Raw genomic sequence first — 18,936 nt, 5'->3', positions numbered from 1 at the left:
GGATTGAGAGACTACACAGATAGAACCTATCTGGGGAGCTGAAGCTGACCTCGATCTGGAAGCTTAAAAATATAATATAAAACGAAACCACAAAACATCAGCCCCACAAACTGTAACTTAAATGAAATCCACCCTTCAGCGGGAGAGTGAGTTCAGGGCTGTGACTCAGTAGAAGATGAAACAGGCCGGAACAGGTTCAAATACTGCATATTTCACAACAGAGCTTAATTAGCACAGGACTATGAGGCTGTTAATTGCATTATAATAGTTCAGCATGAAATTAGGTCTGATGCGAACGTCCTTATACTGGAGTTGTTTCTGTTATTATAATTATGCAGTAGTACATAGATTTATGGCATAGATATTTTTTTTTCTAATAGCTTTTGGATTGATTTCTTTTCTCGCTTGGATTTACGTTCAGTTTCTGAGTTTGGCAAGCCAAGCAGAAGGAGCCAGGGTCAGGAAATTAGGTCACCCTGGATGATGCAGTGGGTCTCCTGTGGATTTGATGCTAGAGTTCCAAATGAGTTGTGCTTGATGGTGGTGATTTTCTTCACCATTTATTTAGGATTAGACCATTTGGTTCAAAACAAAACAAAAAACAAACACCCCGTGGGTTGGAAATGCTTGCTTTGTTTTGTCTTCAAAAGCAATGCATTTTCAGTTTTCTGCTGCTGTAACAGAATACCCCAGACTGGGTAATTTATATCAAACAGAAGTTCCTTAAGCTCACAGTTTTGGCAACTGGAAAGATGAAAAGTGGGGAGGGGATTTTGTGGTACATCAATAAACAGCAGAAGGCACAAGAATAACAGAAGGCAAACAATGGAAGGGATAGGTGTTATGACAAATGCAGTTTGGCAATAACTAGCTGATTCCCACAGCAACGGTTCTGATCCATTCAAGAAGGCAGAGACTATTTGACCTACTCACTACCAGGCAATGGAGAGTTGGTTTTTCACATGATGATGGATGTCCTGCCTTCACTCACACAGAATTGTTTTGGAGCTCAAACTCAAAGCCAGCGCCTGATTTAAACATTTCAAACCTGGTGTGCACACACACACACAGCACCTTGGAAGAACTTTCCCATTTGATGGTTTGGCTTTTCATCTTGCTATTCTGGCTTCTGGGCAGTCTATGGTTATCAATGATTTTACAACACTTTTTCATGTATTTTGTGTATTTCTTGACAACAAAAGACCAAAGAACTAATAGAAGATTATGCCAAAACATGTTTCTTCCTTTAACAGAGCAACCAGAAAAGGAGTACTTAAGTAATTTTGAACCAATTTAGGGAAAAGTAATAGACTGTAGGATGGCCAGTAAGCCATATTTTTATACAAAATTATCTCTGCTCCACTGAGATAGGGATTAATTATGTCATTGGGATAAAGTTAAGACACCTCGTGTGCGTTGGTGAACACACTCTACCTTATGATTTGCTATTGAACATCTTCAATTTTCCCAACCACCGATTTCCCATTATTTATCTGTTGGTGGAAACATACTGTTTGTCTTCAGACACTGCGGTACAAGGAAATCGCTAAAAATTTCACTTTTGGTTAAGCCATTATTCAAACCTCTGAGCAACAGCAATAAATACGAGGCAAAAAGTTGAGTGCTATTTTATTAAAGGATAAAAATCACAGGGCTTGGCCACAGTCCCATGGTTTTTGCCTCTGGATATGTATGCAAATGTTCATAATGGCCATACTTAAACATCCTACAGATTAGTTTCAGAGCCAATGTCAGCTTAGAGCAACCCCTCCCTTCTTCCAGTTTTCTGTTCATGCCAACTGTGGTTAAAAGGGAGAGAGCACCCCCAGTCCTGGAATCCTAGATTGGGGGAGGATTTGGGGGTCATGAATGTGAGATTGAAGACAGACAGGGTGAAAGAAGGTAAGATAAAAACCCATGCATTTGCTCTGGCCACCCACTATGATTTTAGATAAATCCCACAGATTGTTTAAATGCAAAGTAGTCCTAAATGATGTGACCAGCCCTGTTTCCCACACCTACACTCTACTCTACAGTTACAGGAAGGAAAACTTCAGTCAGAGTGCCAAAACCAGACTGTTTTTGAAAATGAGACAAAATACCCAGACCTTCAAATTTAGAGTCTACTTTTCTTTCCTTGGATGCTAAAAGTAAAAGAAAAAGAAATTTAAATGTTGTTATTTATTTGATCTAATCTTTTACTTTATGTTATGACAGAACTAAGGGATAGTAATTGAATTAGTTTACTTTAGACACCCAAATGTGGAAGTCCTGGGATCTGAAAGAAACAAGATTGACCAACTCATTAATTTTATTATTTAGTGCTAAATTTGAAATGTGATCCCGTGGTCCTGGCTAACATAGACTCAAATTCATAACTATGTTACTACATCCTTGGTAGAACAATCTTAAGCTATTAACTCATATAAAGAACACTGATCCTTTCAATTTTAAAATAGAGTTCAAGAAAGTATGATAATGCAAACCTATGATCTATGGTACTTAGAAGGTACTGAGATTCTGAGGCAGGAAGATCTCTCCCCCTGAGATCAGGAGCTAGAAACCAGCTTGGGCAACCACATGAGACCCTGATTCAGAGAGATGGAAAGCTTTAAGCTCATTCCTTCCCTACTGCTTTGATGTGCATGACACTGAAACAGGAAATCCTTTCTTTCTGAGGAGAAGTTTCTATCTCAAAGGGTGGCCTGCTGTCAATGCTCACAGCTAATTCTTGATTGTTAGTACATTCCTTCAGTTAATTTCTCTGTAGTGGTAGAAAAATGCCAAAATATCACGTTAAGAGGTTTCTGGGTCTATGTGTGTGCATTTTATTTTGCGTTCAAGATAAAGTATGTCTCAATTTGTTTTTGAATCATCTGAAATGAGTGAAGAATATAATGTTTATACTCTGCCTAATCTTATTTTGAATGCAAGTTGTACCATTTGGCTGCCTATCTAGGGAGAACTGGCAACCTTTGTGCTTCTGTCTCCCACTGAGCATGCGTCAATGTAAGCTCTGCAATAAGTGTTGGTGAGTTCTCCTGGCCCTCCTTGCTCACTATTGTTGCAAGTGTCATATATTAGTGAGGTCCACCACCCTAAGGGAGAGGCTGCAGCCCATCACCCATACCCTCTGCCCGATGACTGGAATCACGCTGGCATAGAAGTATCGCTAATGAACCACCCTAAGCATTTCTTTCTCTGCTTCTTCTTCTCTCTTCTTCCATGTACAGATGCAAGTATCGCAAAGCAAATCCATGGGGCCTGGCTGCTGAGATGCACTAAATATTCATACTCTTAAAGTAGTAAATAAATGAATAGAGCTATTTCAAAGGATGCAATATTGGAGGACACCTGGGTTTTTGTTTCGTATTGTTTGGCTGTTATCATGTCTGCTTTTGAAGCTGCTGAAATCCATTTTATTTTTTTTCCAACTACAAACTCCTCTATTTTTTCTAACTGATATATTAATTAGATTGATATATTAATAGATCAATTAATATATATATATTAATATCAGTGTTTTCCATTTCCCCAACCTTGCCAGTGAACTGAACTCTCTACCAACATTCTACACTGCAAGCCTGAACTCCTGTTTCCTAATCCAGGGAGCTCTTCTCAGCCACTCTTTCATCACCTCACCCCACCCACACCATCCACAAGTCAGAGACTGCTATGGTCTAACTATCCTGGAATAACAGCCCTTCACACGCACATAAAACATCTACTCCTGACACCATGCACATTCTGAAACAATCATTACACAACCCTACAAGTAAAAAAGACTATCTTGATTTTAAAGAGACATTCATTTTATATCTTAATGAGTATGAGTGGTTTGCCTATATGTATGTATGTATGTATGTATGTATGTATGTATGTATGTATGTATGTGCACCATGTAAATGCCTGGAATCCACAGAGGCCAAAACAGGGTGTTGGATCACTTGAAACTGGAATTAAAGATAGCTGACAAAAAGTGGAGTCAAAATGTGACAGCTGGACTCTCTGACCCCTGGGACCCAAGCTTCTAAATGGTCTCAGCTCTCCTTTATTAAAAGACATTTTAAAACTAAACTGTAGAATAGAAAAATATTCCTGAAGTCCTCATTTAAACAGAAGAAAGTGACTTAAATAATTTCTATGACATTTCCTGGTCTAAATGATATATTAGGGGGTATACATATATTTATACATATATGTATGTATATGTATGTGTGCATATGCATATATATTTATATATGTACATATATTCAACAAAACCATGGCAATTGAGCTCCCAGAATTTTTTTTTGTGACTCCGCTTTATTAGCGCCCACCAGGAACAGCACATCTGTCTGCAACTGCCTGTCAGAATTTAAGAGCATTCAGAATTTCTCTCAACACCATTGCTTGGACTACCATGAAACTTCAGAAAATGGGAAAAAACTATAAAACTTTGGGTCTTTTTAATTTATAATTTAGATTTTTCATTTTTGAAGGAAACTCACTCAACTTTATTGAAACCTAACTAACAAATTCAAATTGTGCTTGCCTATGATACATAACATGCAATGCACATATATTCGGTGTGAAATGGGCGCAATGACACTATATCATATAATGTTTAGGAGCTTAATTCACTCTGAGTTGTTTTTTGAATACACTATCAAGCCAAGGTCTAATTTCCTTCTTCTAGATTAGAGTTTCCAGTTTGCAACTGTAGTTATTGAAGAGAAGTACCTTGCCATGATACGTGTTCTTGCCAAAGTGTTGAAGACCACACACGTTCCCATTTATTTCTATGATTTCTATCTCTACCACTGCCCAGCTGCTCTCTGTTTCTGTTTATATGCTAGTACAATGCCATTTTGGTCACTATAGCTTTGCTGTATATTTAGAAATCTGACAATGTGGTTCCTCTAACTTGGTTGGTTTTGCTCTAGTCTTTGCCTATTAGGTGGTATTTAAGAATTCATATAGATTTAGTATTTTCCATTTGCGTGAAGACTCCCATTGCATATGGAAATTACACTAAATCTGAAGATTGCCTTGGGTAGTCTGTATAGTTTAGTTATCTTTCACACTGTTATTATTGTCATCTTCTATTTGTTTCACCATTACTTTATAGTTTTTGCCAACATGTCTTTCATCTCCTTGATTGAATGAATTCCTATGTATTTCCTACAGAGGCTATGGTCAATGAATTTGCTTTTGTGATTTCTCTCCAGGATAGTTCACATATAAAGTTGCTATCATTTATCTGCATGTTGATATTTTAACACACAGTGTTCTTGAATAATTTACTAGTTGCAGTAGTTTTAGGTAGAGTCTTTAGTTTTTTCAACATAGAAGTCATTTCAGATATAATGATAATTTTTCTTCATCTTTTGTTATTTACTAATCTACAGAAAGTACAATGGATCCACATTTAAAAAATGAAACAGGAAAATGTAGCCTCAAGAACAAAAAGCAATGAATAAAAATCCTTATATGATGTATGATCGAAATCAGGGGACAGAAGTTATACAGAAGCTAGTGAGATGTCTCAGAAGCTAAAGCCACTTGAAGTGCAACCCTGGTGACCTCAGTTTTGTCTTGAAACTCTTTGAAGGTGGAAGGATAGTACTGATTCTATAGCATTGTTCTCGAGCATCCTCGTGTACAGAATGACAACCCCTATATATCACCACACAACACATGCACGCACAATTAATAATTAATTAGCTAATAATTAATTAATTAAAAATAAAATTTCCAGGATGCTGAACTGAAATTCTATTTTAAAGGTTTTAATGTATTTACTATGTTTAAGTTTAAAGAAGTAATCCAAATAATTGATATATGTTACTAATGTGAAGAACCACAAGGAAAATTATCAGAAAATGGATACTACCAAAGATATCCAAGCAGAAATCCTATAAATAAAAAGGACAGTAATTGGAAAGGCAATTTCATTAGGGTGAGAAACAAATTGTACATACCAGAATAAACAAACAACTGCTTTGAATAGATAGAAATGAATTATCCAAATCTGAAAAATAGAAAAATGAATAGAAATAACGAATGGAGAAATGGGTTTGTGTAAGTTCTCAGTGGGTAGAGGTGCTTAGTGCCAAGCCTGACAACTCAAGTTTGGTGGAGAGAATGGATTCTCAACTCCGACAGGTATGTTGTGTCCATATCCACATATTTTCTGTCTTAAAAATATAAATTATAATTTTAAAAATGAAACAACTAATCTGAATAGAAAGAAAATCTCAAAATGTCAAATAAGATAGAGGCACATCTGGAACATCCTAACACTCACAGAAACACAAATCCAAAAGAAGAAGGCAGGATTATGAGCACAGATTTACATTAGTAAGTCATGGCAGGAAATCTTTCACATAAGTGGGAACACTCTTGAATAAACCCCAAAGAGTCCAGGTAGAGTAGAAAGTCTAGACACTACTTAGACATGTCTCAGTCCAACCACCAAGAACTTCCCCCAAAAAAATCCCTGTAAGGCAACTATCGAATTAAAGATGTATTATTTAGAGAAAAATTCTCTGAATCTTAATCAGACACAATGCCAAAATCAAGAAACAATGGCTAGGTGACAATGAAACATATCATCCCGGAGGCTGAGCTGTTTGTAGTTGTTACAGTGTAATCATGGTTTCTTTGGCTGTACATGCCACAATGACAAAGCCCATAACAGACACATTACACAAACAATGACCCAATCACCACAATAACTCATGTTTTCAGTTACTGTGCTTCCTTATCTCTGAACACAGTCTTCCTCAGCAAAGAGAGTTCCAGGTCTAGACTTGAAAATGATTTCCAAATTTTTATCTTCAATCATGTATATGTCTGGGTTCTGCGTTTGTGCATGCATGCAGTGTCTGTGGAGGGCTATAGTGGGTGTCAGATCTCCTGGAGCTGGAGTTGCATGTGGTTGTCCTCTGGAAGCACAGCAAGTGCCCTTAACTACTGAGCTCTCTGGAGCTGCCCTGGATAGATTTCTATCATTTGAAGACCAGCTGCAAGTGACCTATCTGACTCCAGGGTTTCTAGGAGTTTTCCAGTTTTTAAATATGCACCAGAGTGCATTTGCATTAGAATAGAAACATGTTAAAATATCCCAGATTGGTGCTGTAACAGCACAGGAGACAGTAGTTTCACTTTATATTCCTGTAGGTCAGAAAACTGTGGTGAGCCACACCCCCTTACCTTTGTTTTCATTTGAAAAAGTAAGATACCAAAATATATAAATACAAAAAAGAAGGAGAGAAGAGAGAGAGAGAGAGAGAGAGAGAGAGAGAGAGAGAGAGAGAGAGAGAGAGAGAGAGAGAGAGAGAGAGAGAGAAGAGAGGGAGAGAAAAAAAGAGAAGCTCCCAGGCCTGTGAACTGTTCCTATTGGGCAACAGAGGATAGTGCTCATTCTCTTGATTAGTTGACATGATACTATGAAGATAAGAGCAGAGAGCACCTCCCTGTCCCTCCATGCCTATCCCTGTCACTCACTCACACACACACACACACACACACACACACACACACACACACACACACACACACAATATTGTAATCTAGCGTTCAAATATCAGTTGAAGGGCTCTGAAAGCAGCAACAACTTTTTAGTAACAAGCTGCTACCATCTTTGTCAAACTTACAGCTTTATTTTTTTTTTCATCAGCAGTCTTATGAGTAGTTAGGCTACACACACACACACACACACACACACATGCACGTACACACACATGCACACACAAACACATACACTTTGTTGTCCAGTTTTTAGATGTTATGTCAATTACATTTTTTTCTTAAATCTGCTTAGAGGCAAAAATATCAAAATGTGTCTCCTTCCTTGTCAAGAATGAACACAGAAAGGAGATGAAGCTTGTGTTATATTTGTGGCACCACTGCCACACATATAATTTTGAGACAGAACCAAAGATTCGCAAATTAAAAGGAAACTTTAACATGCCGTAATAGCCTTTGATTGATTGATGGGCAAATTAGAGCCTTGAAAGACATAATTTCATTATTAAAAATTGATTTCCAAACTAATGAGTTAAAAATAATGAAATTGCTGTGTTTATAGCTAAAAGGTATTGTCATTAATTCAACTTTTGCTACATTAGCTCAACAGAGGGATAGTTATATATATTTTAAATGTACATGCTGAAAACATGCAGTTCAGTTGGCCAATGTTCTTGATAACAATAAGCTGGCCAGTGGTATTTTGAACTATGGCAGGTAGTTATTTGTTGGAGGAAGTGGGCATTAGAGATATGTAAGGTGAAGACTAGCTGGAGACCTACGGACTGGGGCAGACAAACAGCTGGGGAAGCAAGTCACCTCCTGGAGACACCTTAACAGAACAGCAGCAAAGTCTGCACAGAGCACAGGAGATGAAGCCACCCACATCTGTCTCAAAATGCTGGTCACTTTGATGGCTGTCATTTTATTTTTTCATTCTTTGCCTTCTATGTATCTTTCAGTTCCAGAGTCAGCTAGTTTCAGACAAGTACATGACTGTCTGTGTGCAGAAAATGGTAGAAAATTCTGGATTGGGGGTTACAAAGCAATATTATAGTCAAGTTTATCTAAGGTTTATCAGGCTGTTACAAGAATTCATATAGACTGCGTGTCTCTCCATATTTTTTCTCCTCCATGAAGACCCACCAACCCTTTGTGGTAATTAGATTATGTGTGGGAGGATACAAAAAGGATTTCTTGAAGAAGAAATATATGCACTAAGTCCTAAGGGCCTAATATAGGAAACATAATATAATATACTTATGGCCATAAATAGTAACCAAGAAAGCAAGATATTAACCAAGAGATAAGCATAAGAAAAAATGAATTACTCTAAAAAATTAACTGGGTATCTTTAAAAAAAGATTGAACTTCCTAATAAAACAAAATTATCTACCTTCACACATGATATATGCAATGAGGAAAGTCTCCCAGGAGGAAACTAAGAATTACAGAGTAACTTGTGGTCACTGAGAACAGGTAAGGGCCAAATGAACAATGGAAACATGCCTGGGAAGGATGGAAAGAATCAAGGTAGGTCTGAGAGAGAGGTGGTTCAAAGTTTGGGGACTAGTTGAACATCTACCGGGACTTCTCAAAGGCTAAAAAAAAAGATAAAAAAAATAAATAAATAATAAAAAAAATCCCAGAAAGTTGCAGACAGCGCAGGAGCCAGAGAATAAATGAACATTTAGAGCGAGAGAAGATGGAAGGAGCAAGGGGAAGCCTGTCATAAAAACACACGTTGCATAATAGATGATGAATCAGGTCTATTATTTAACTTTCCCAAAGATGGAACAATATGGAGATATGCTAACCATCATAGTCAGCGTTAATTTACAGTGGGAGAAATAATTAGAATCTCACTTTTTCTGAAGAATGGAGTGAAAATGTAAACAGCGCTTCCCTCCAGGCAAGTACTTTATCAAGTTGACAGGTGCATTTGAATTACCATGGGTGGGGGATCTAATAGGTTATTTATGTGCCATTTTAATAGAAAGACCCAACCGTCAAGATGGACAGCAGACTTTATCAGTACTGCTGTTTGCAACTAATCCTCCAATTTAGCACCCCATGAAAATACCTGCAACAAAATCTGGCCATTTTTCTTTTACACTCCATTATGGAAAAATCAATATGGGCGCTATTCATCGCAAATCTCTGGCTTGGCGGGTGCCTGAGCTCCGGAGTCTAAAGGGGAAAAAAAAAACAAGCTGACAGTTCAGCACTCTGTGTTACAGAGCCCATTGCTTAGGGTTCCATTCCACCTTATTCTTCCACCCAGAATGGCCCAGCTGGCCTCGTATATATTCCAGGATCTAATATATATTTGCCAGTGACCCGAAATCTGATTACTTGAAGGTCAATTCATTTGGAGTTCCTTTTAGAGTCAAGAATATGAGTTGCTTGACTTCTGCACTTGATAGGCTTACTTTTTTTTTTATCTGCCTTTTAACATTCAAGCAAGGAATGACAGTGAGTTAGCCTGCAAATAGGAATTCAGTCTAACTGCACATAAGCTATGCAAGGACTAGATGTGTCACTGTTCAAAGGGTTGTCTGAGACACGTCCTGGCACACTGATTGCCATGGTGTCTTTGTCTCCCTTATGAAATATCTCCTCTCATTTTCATACCCCAAATGATTTATGTTCAATGGGAAGAAATTCAGCTGTGTACCAAAGTAAAGGCACATGGTAGTTGATTGGCATGCATTTGTTTCCACCCACCATAGAGCCGCATCACCCTCTCTTGTATACAACCACCTTAATGCAAGAAATGTACCAGAGTCCTCTGTTTCCCTCCAAATCACCAATATTCCCTGTTTAGCATTTGCTATCTTGATGAATATTTCACACAGCAAAAATCCATACATTCCCCTTTGCTACTGGATATGTTAGAAGAAGCTTAAAAGTAGAAAATGATTAAAAACTGTAAAAGATTTCCAGACATCAAACTTTTAATACAATTAAGCTTACTCAGTTGGGTAAATTTCCTGGAGCTCTAGGGTAGATCCTGCAGATTGGTTCACTCAGCACAAGCTCCACACAGTTGCCTACAGGCCTGCCAGAAAGGTAAGGCCTAAGAATACACTTTTCCAACCAACTTTCAAGCATGAGATCAGTTACAGACCCCTTTCTTCTTAAACTCACTGTTGATTTCTCTCCTGCACAGCTCATAATCCTGACCAGAAAGAAATGAAGTATGTCTCTAGGGAGGTTAGCAATTAAATGATAAGCTGGTAGAGTGCTATATGCTATTTTGATTTAAAGTTTGGGATTCAACACCTTTAAGCTCATAATGTTAATATTTTTTTCTTTCCTAATTTCCTTTACTGAAACATCTTTATAATGACCACATTCCTGTGTTTTATAACTATTTTTGTTTCTATCACGTTAAGATATCCAGTTATCTGGACATCATTCATGAAAATATACATTCTTGTAGGCCTGGTAGCTCAGCCTGTAATGCCTACTAATTCAGAATCTGAGGCAGGAACATCTAGAGTTGAACTTGTCTTGACTACAGAGTGAATTCAAGGTCAGCTTCAGTAAGACACTATCTCAAACACAAAATTCTAAGACTGTACTTCGGTAGTAAAAGTGTAGGACTTAGTTGCCAAGATGCAAAAAGAATAAGACAGACAGACAGCTGGACAAACAGAAGGAGGGAAGAAGGTGGGGGAGAGAGACAGAAGGTTGGAAAGAGGAAGAGAGAAGACTGTGTGTTGAGAGATTGTCATGATGTCTAGATGTCTGATGCTGTGAATGGCATCCATCCCCTCATGGACAGGGTGAGCATGTTTCAGTGCAGAAAACAATATGGAGCACAGTCTTATGAGACCCGTTGATCACATAGGATACCAGCAGTGATGGTGCCAATAGGCCAGAAGAATTTATCAGTGCACTCTTTATTGGGCTCAATTCTAAGGACCATTTTCTTCCAACAGTTCTTCAGGTGGCAATAAAACTGATTCATTTGGAAGTAAATACATTCTCTGATAAAGTCTTGAGAAGTGAGGTTGCCCCCTGAACTTTTTGATATGTAGAAATGTCCCATTCCATATGGGCATGCATATTTTCTTGACTCTTATATCTATACTTCTGAACCATAGGAAACCATTGCAGTTAATTATAATGGTTATTCTTTGCTCTGTGATTGTTTTATGTGTTTAATTTTTGTCTTCCACTCCTGGCTAGTAAGCTCCTTTACTGCATACTTTATATTTCTCTCTATCCTCTGAGGTATTTACTGCACAGGCAGACAGAACACTGTTTCCATTAGCCAGGTTTGCTGTCAAGGATATTTCGTACTTCCAATGAGTTTTCAAGAGTCAAGCAGGTTCATAGTTCTGTGATGTCTTATTAGTGGTGCTGGTGCTTCATTGGCCCCTTTCCATGACCTACAGAAACATCTTCATTAATGAGCCAAAATTGCACATTCAAAACACAGCTTCCAGCAAGAGCAACTATGTGATCAATGTAACCTTGAAGAAGTCACAGTCGCTGCAGTGATATCAGGAAAGGGCATGTGGAGAAAGACAGGAGTGGAAACTTTATTGGTTGCTAAATATCTGGATTTCTGTCCACTTATTAATGAACATGGCTGCGACGCAGCTGTACCCTGAGATATCTGCGCCCGAATTTCCCCAACAATCCTTTCAGTTTCCTCTGTGGACGATGAACAATGCCTAGACTTGGGAGACATGACTATTGGTGTTTTGATTTCATGGTTACTGCAAATTGTGTGATCCCATCCCCCCTAAGTAAAAAACCCAAATCATTTTTTTCATCCATTTTTGCATAACTTTATCTTTATCTAACGGAAAGGAACAATCACACCTGGTTCCAGATGTCTGCATCATGATTTGAGTGGCAGGGCCAGATAGACAGCTTAGCAGTTAAGAGGTCACATTGTTTTGGAACCCAGAGGACCTGGGTTCCATTTCCAGAAGTCACATAGAGAGGCTCACAGCAACCTGTAATTCCAGCTCCATTTTTTACATCCTCCTGCATTCATACACATGTACATAAACTCGGATGAGTAATACATCTAATTAAAACTAAAAATCTATCTTAGAAAAATTTGGTTTACATTAAGCTATTATTTTATTTCTTTTGAATTTTTAATCTGCTTGTCTTGGGTTTTATGATTATGCTAACTTTAATAATGACAGCTTCGTGCATGTATATAGCACATTTGGGTTACCCCCTTCTCATCTGCTTTAACCTCCCTCCCACCTCTCATATCCCCTACTCTTCCTATTTGTATCGTTCCCTGGTTCATGATTTGGGGTTCATTCTGTGACCCATGATGTAACCAGAGTCATCTGTGTAACTGTTAAATTAGTTGGGGGTCCCAAGTAGGGACTCAACAGAAGGCAGTGACCCCAACCCTTTCCCTGAATTTATCTGTAGGAATATTAAGCAGTGAAGGGAAGGAGTCTCTAAGTCTCCCCTCCATCCTTGCCCAGATGTAGATGGACCATTTCTGTGCAGATCTACTGCAGTCATTCACAGTTGTTGAGAGCTTAGGATTATAATAATTACTAGAAAGCTAGTGACAATTAGAAATGTGCTTGGAATAAAATTATAGAAAAGTAAATATAATATTGCTGTAGGACATACTCTAAGGAAAAAAAAGTCACTTATATTAGAAAATTCATCCATTGATGAAAGTGAATAATTGGGAAGAAATGAAAATAAGTTTTATTTATGTGGTACAAATTCAAATCCATTATCAATCAAAGAATCACAGATTATGAAGATTTGGCTAAAATGAACAAATCTGGTTATGAGAGGGTCCTCAGTATGGGAACTGATGGGACTGATTGTGACCTCCTTACAAAGACAATGCCAGCCCCAGCATGTCTATAGGTGGTGCTTTTAAGATGATTTGGGTTAGCTGGATGTGAAGGCTGATGCTTGTCCTTCTAGGATTTGAGAGCCTGAAGCAAGGAGATTACTGTGAGTTCAAAGCCAGCCCAGATTACATAATAAGAATAAAAACTATGTCCCAAAAATAAATAAACAAACAAATAGATAGATAGAAAATATTGTGTTTCAGCTTGATAACTATATTTCTAGAAAATTAATTTAAGAAAAACATCACATATATGGACCAAGATTTATGTGGGGAAAAAAAAGGCCATTGTAGGACTTGAAATGCAACTTGATGGTAGAGAGTTCACAGAGTGTGTGAAATCTGAGTTTGAACAAAGACATCAAGCAAACAAACAAACAAAACAACAAAACACACAAAACCAAAACTCAAACAAAACCAAAAAGGAAAAAGAAAAGAAAAAACAAGAGGAAAGAAAGAATGAAAGAAAATCTAATTATGTATGTAAAGTATTTAAATACCAATAATAGTCCACAACTTATTACTTCCATGTAATGGACTTTAACATAAATATTAACACTGTGCCATAGACTTTCAAACTAATTCTATATACAATCACATTGAACCATACAATCATATTGAACATTCTCTATATTATTTTTATATACATTTATATTCATATCTATATATATGAATTTTAGTGAACTTTGGGCTGTTTTGACTTTCTCTTTTTTTGTGTGAGCATCTCCAGATTTTCCCATGGTAGCATGTATTACAGCTAGAAATTTGTTCTGCCCTTCAACATTAATATCTCAAGACACAAAGGTCTTTCTTTTGAGGCTGTGAGCATATCTGTCTAACTTAGGAAAGGCATCCTGTTTCTTTAAATTCAAGCTCTGTGTCAGAGCCACCACTGGGAGGGGGTGCTGAGTCCCCTTGGCCTCCTGTGAGGCAGTTTCCTGAAGGGACACCACCTGATCAAGCACCATTCCTTCAGATTTTTAATTTCAAAACATTTCACTTGGCAGAGGCCAACCAGGGAGCCCTGTTGGTGACTGCTGGTACTTGGCAAGAGTAGTGGAAACACAGGAAGACACAGAAGTGCCCGAGCAAGCGAGAACACTTTAATCATCTCTGAGCAGCAGCGGAGCCAAGATTTACAGGGGCCTCCCACCCCTAGGTGTAGGCAGAGGGACAGACTCCAGAGTGGCTGTGAGCTTTTATGGTTGTGTTATCATTCGGAGAACAGACATAAAGGCAGAGGGGTGGGCGAGAAAGCACATAATGCTTCTACACACTAAGCTTAATTTCAATATTGTTTCAGGCTCCTGGGGTCTCCTTATGAATGACTGTAAAATTCCATCATTTTGAAAATTAGTGGATCACAAGGAAAATCGCATCTTAAAGGACTCTGCTGCTGTCAACAGGAATATTGGGAGTTTGCCCGCACATCACAGCGTGCTAAATAGGTCTCCAGTTCAGGAAAAAGAGCTACAGAAAATGATATGGGTTGAGGTCAACATTATCATTATTTCTTGCATCTGGCAGAAATTTGCATTAAAAAAGAAAAGAGAGAAACCATGCAATTCTGAGAATGTTCTTATAGTTAAAAAGTGACTGGAGGGTCATCTAACCTATAGGATGGGTTTGAGCTCCATGTTGTAGGATGATCCTTACACAAACAGCTTCTGAATATAATATTTCTACAATCCTCTCCATTTCTAGATAAGATCCTGTTCTGTTACATAGCATATCTACAGCTGTGCTATGTTCAGTGGCTATAAAACTATCCATCTGTATAATCTGGAGGGAACAAAAAAAGCCCTACAAAGACAAGCAGTGGGTCTGGGCAAATGATCTATCTTCATCTACGCTGTTAACATCCTCCTTGCTGTTCTGGCCTGGTGAGGTAGATATCTTTTCGTGAAAACCACAGAGAGCCAGCTGTCTCTCCAAGTCCAACCAAAATCACACAGACAATTACATTTAGCATCTATCATCTCACACAGAACTACACAGCTTCGTCTTACTTACTTTTTCTCATTTTGAGTTTATAAACTTATTAGTACACAGGCTACAAAAAAACCGATGGGAAGCCTGTTTTCACCAAGTATGGGATTCCATCGTTCAATGTGGGAAGACTTGGTCCAGGGCTCTAGCTCTGATGGAAATGAACAGTTCACCTGAGCATGTGTCTCTGACTTATTCCCTCCATTTTTTCCCAGTTTTTTTTTTTTGTGTTTGTGTGTGTGTGTGTGTGTGTGTGTGCTTTTATTTTGACTTTTGTATTTTTCTTCTTCTACCATTTCCTTTTAAAAATACATTTTTATCAACTCTTTGAGAATTTAAAACATGCATGCAGTGTAGTTTGATTAGACTAGTCCCCCGCTCACCTCCCTAACTCTTCTTGGAACCACTCTTAGCCGTACACTTTCCCAGTCTCTTGACCTCTGTCAGCTTTGATTTGCCTTGTTCTTAAGCCACTGAATGAAGATTGTGCTGCTCCCGGATTCATGGATGTGGCGCTATCCCCTGGAGCACCGTCAACCTACCAAGGGCCACACTATTCCATCTTAAATACCAGAAATACTGCCGAAATCACGCATTTTTCTCAATCCTATGAATGTCCATCTGAAGAGAATCTGTATGCTGTCACCTGATAAGGTGAAAAATACCTTAAATATCTTAAGTTTTTCACAGGCAGTGTCATCATAGCTACAAGAGATCTCTTTGTTTGTCTTTTTCCCTTTTAAAGACTTCTTAGCATTTTCCACCAAACAAATTCAATTCTCAACCTTCCCATGATATATTATTCTTGAGTTTAAACACAGCTCTGTTGCAATGACTACAATTTAAGTCATGTTCCTAGAACTTCTCCCCCTAGATACAGACTCTGTATTTAACTCTCTCCAGGATATCTCCGAAAGAGGCGCATCTTAGCTGTTTCACATTTAAATTGACTGTGATAGAACCTCTGGTTTCCACCTTCAAAGAGGAAGTTCCTTGGTCCTTTGTGATCACAGTCAATGGCTCCAGCCCTATATTAATGCTGAGGCCTTCAACCTCATCACCACTTCTTATGCCTTTCTTATTGTTCCCTTCCTCCAGCCTTCAGAAGCTAGATCAAAGAAATCTTTGGAAGTTGGGGAGTCTCCAATCTATGTCTTATTCCTTCCTTCATGGTATCTTCTTCCAGCGTATCAAAGCTAGTTCACAGAAACCTTCCTTGTAGTGGTGCAGGTAGGGGTGGGGATAAGGGAGGGGTCCTCCATTGTAGAATTCTTAGTGTTTTTGATATTTTCTGATGCTTTCTGCCCTCCTCAATTCAGGAATAATACTTCATGGGTTGCTACAAAACAGCACAGTCTCAGTGACACCATTGAGGGTACAACAAATGGCTCTTGGTTGTTATTGGAATCTCTTTACCATCCGCTAAGCCAATCTCTGTTACTTCCTGATCAGTGCTTTTCCTGTTGAGCTAGGTCTCTATTTGGACAGAGTGCAGGGATGAGCCAGGATGTCTCGGTCACTCAGTCAACCATCAGCCTTCACACAGACTGTGTTAATATTCTGGGTTCCTGCCATGACCTTCCTTCGGCCTTTGGACTCACAGATGAAGCTGTTTCTAAAGCATCTGCAGTTCATTCTGTCATTTCAGGCCTATTAAGTATCTCAAAGACCTTGTATTTTCTGCTTTCTAATTTCTGAAATTTCTATTTACATCTTCCCTGTGCCAATTTCTCTGTTAAAAATAACTCTTCCCATTGATTTCAAAGGATCTTCCTTTACTTCACTAAGGATGTAATCAACACCCAGAGTTGTAGTTTCTTCAACTTCTAGGTTATCTCAAGGTCAGCATCTATTTAATCATTATTTTCCTCCTGGAAACTTGTCAGTTTTGCTCAGTTCTGTCTATAGAGTTACTTCAGCTCATGCTTTAACATTCTAGACATTTCTAGCAGAGAAGGATCCATTATCCCTTTGATTTCTGTTTGTATACAGTAAACTTTATCCTATCTCCTGTAGGTGGTTCCTGCAACAGATCAATGTGAAGAAGCCATTGCAAGGTGTCTTGATCTTATATGCTCAAGCCACTCAGAAGTGAGTCAAAAGCTGGGTGGTTGTGGCGGCGCACACCTGCAATCCCAGCAATCTGGGAGGCAGAGGCTGGCAGATTTCTGAGTTCGAGGCCAGCCTGGTCTACAGAGTGAGTTCCAGGACAGCCAGAGCTATACAGACAAACACTGTCTCAAAAAAAAAAGAAGAAGAAGAAGAAGAAGAAGAAGAAGAAGAAGAAGAAGAAGAAGAAGAAGAAGAAGAAGAAGAAGAAGAAGAAGATGATTTGGGTTTCCACTATTGTTTATTTACCAACATCACTGATGGCTACTTTGTATCTGTTCTGTACATGTGCAGCTTAGCAAGCCAAGTCTTGCCAGTTTACACACAGCATCTCCCCTGCTATACACGCATACCTATACACACACATATGCATACACACATATCCAACAACACATACACACATACACACGCAAATGCACACATATACACATAGACATGCACATATACAACACATACATATGCACATACACATACACATGCTCATAGACATACATGTTCTTTATCAGCTAGGTTCTTACATCCAGAGCTACAGCTATTTCTCTCAGGGTTTTAGTAGAATCTTTCAGATATTTTATGTATGCATAATGGTTTGATATGTGCTAAATTAACTTTTTTTTTATTACTGTGTAACAAGGAATTAGGAACTTAATGATGAGAGAAATGCTTTCTTTGACTTCATAGTTTCTGTAGGAAACAAATCCAGGTTAGCCGGTGTCTTTGTACTCTGCCTTAGCAAACTTCAGGCATGGGGTCAACCATGCTGGGTTTTTATTAGCAGCCAGATTAAGGAACTTCCAGAGTCATTCAGAGTTTCAGCAGGTTGTTCTCTGTGGCTGTAGAATTGACTCATCTGCCTTCCTAGTGGCTGGTGCTTAGAAACCTTCTGTGCCCCTCAGATCCTTAGGTCTGTGGCAGAAGACCCTCTTCCATAGCAATTTATAACATATCTCTTCAAAGACAATTTAAAAAAATCTCTTATGTTCATTCTGGCTTTTCAAAAAAGATTTGGATTCCCTTTAAAAATGTTTGACTGATTAAGCCTGGTGGACCCCAGTCCACATACAATAAGCTCATGTTTTTAACCTTCTCATTAACGTAATTACATCTACAGAATTGTCTTATCCTTTTCATGTAGTCTAACCTAATGACAGGAATGACCGTCCTCAGTACTTACCACTCTCTTCCAAATGCAAGGGTAGAGGTGAGTGGGGGTATGGACATTAGGACATATAATCTAAAGGATCCTGTCAGAATTCAATTTGTACTGGTGATATAGCACATTTGACTTCTTTCACTTAGCAGATCTTTGAGGTTATTCTGTATTCTATTTCATATCATAACTTATTTCCTTTTATTGATGAATAAAATTCCATTATGTGAATTATTTGGCTATTCCCCAGAATTTTTGAATATTTGAATTCTTTGTAGATGTTAGCTATAACAATAAAGAAATTCACATTTCTTCT

The 18,936-nt window shown here is 38.3% G+C and overlaps 1 protein-coding gene across 1 annotated transcript in view; it reads right to left on the bottom strand.

Moving 5' to 3' along the window:
• Positions 1-18,936, bottom strand: part of LOC127664524 (uncharacterized) — a 288,099-nt gene that overhangs the window by 21,246 nt on the left and 247,917 nt on the right.

The sequence above is a fragment of the Apodemus sylvaticus genome, chromosome 14, assembly GCF_947179515.1.
Source record: "Apodemus sylvaticus chromosome 14, mApoSyl1.1, whole genome shotgun sequence".
In the NCBI taxonomy this organism is placed as follows: domain Eukaryota; kingdom Metazoa; phylum Chordata; class Mammalia; order Rodentia; family Muridae; genus Apodemus; species Apodemus sylvaticus.
Note: the sequence above shows the minus strand (reverse complement) of the source record. Positions and strands in the feature narration are given on the sequence as shown.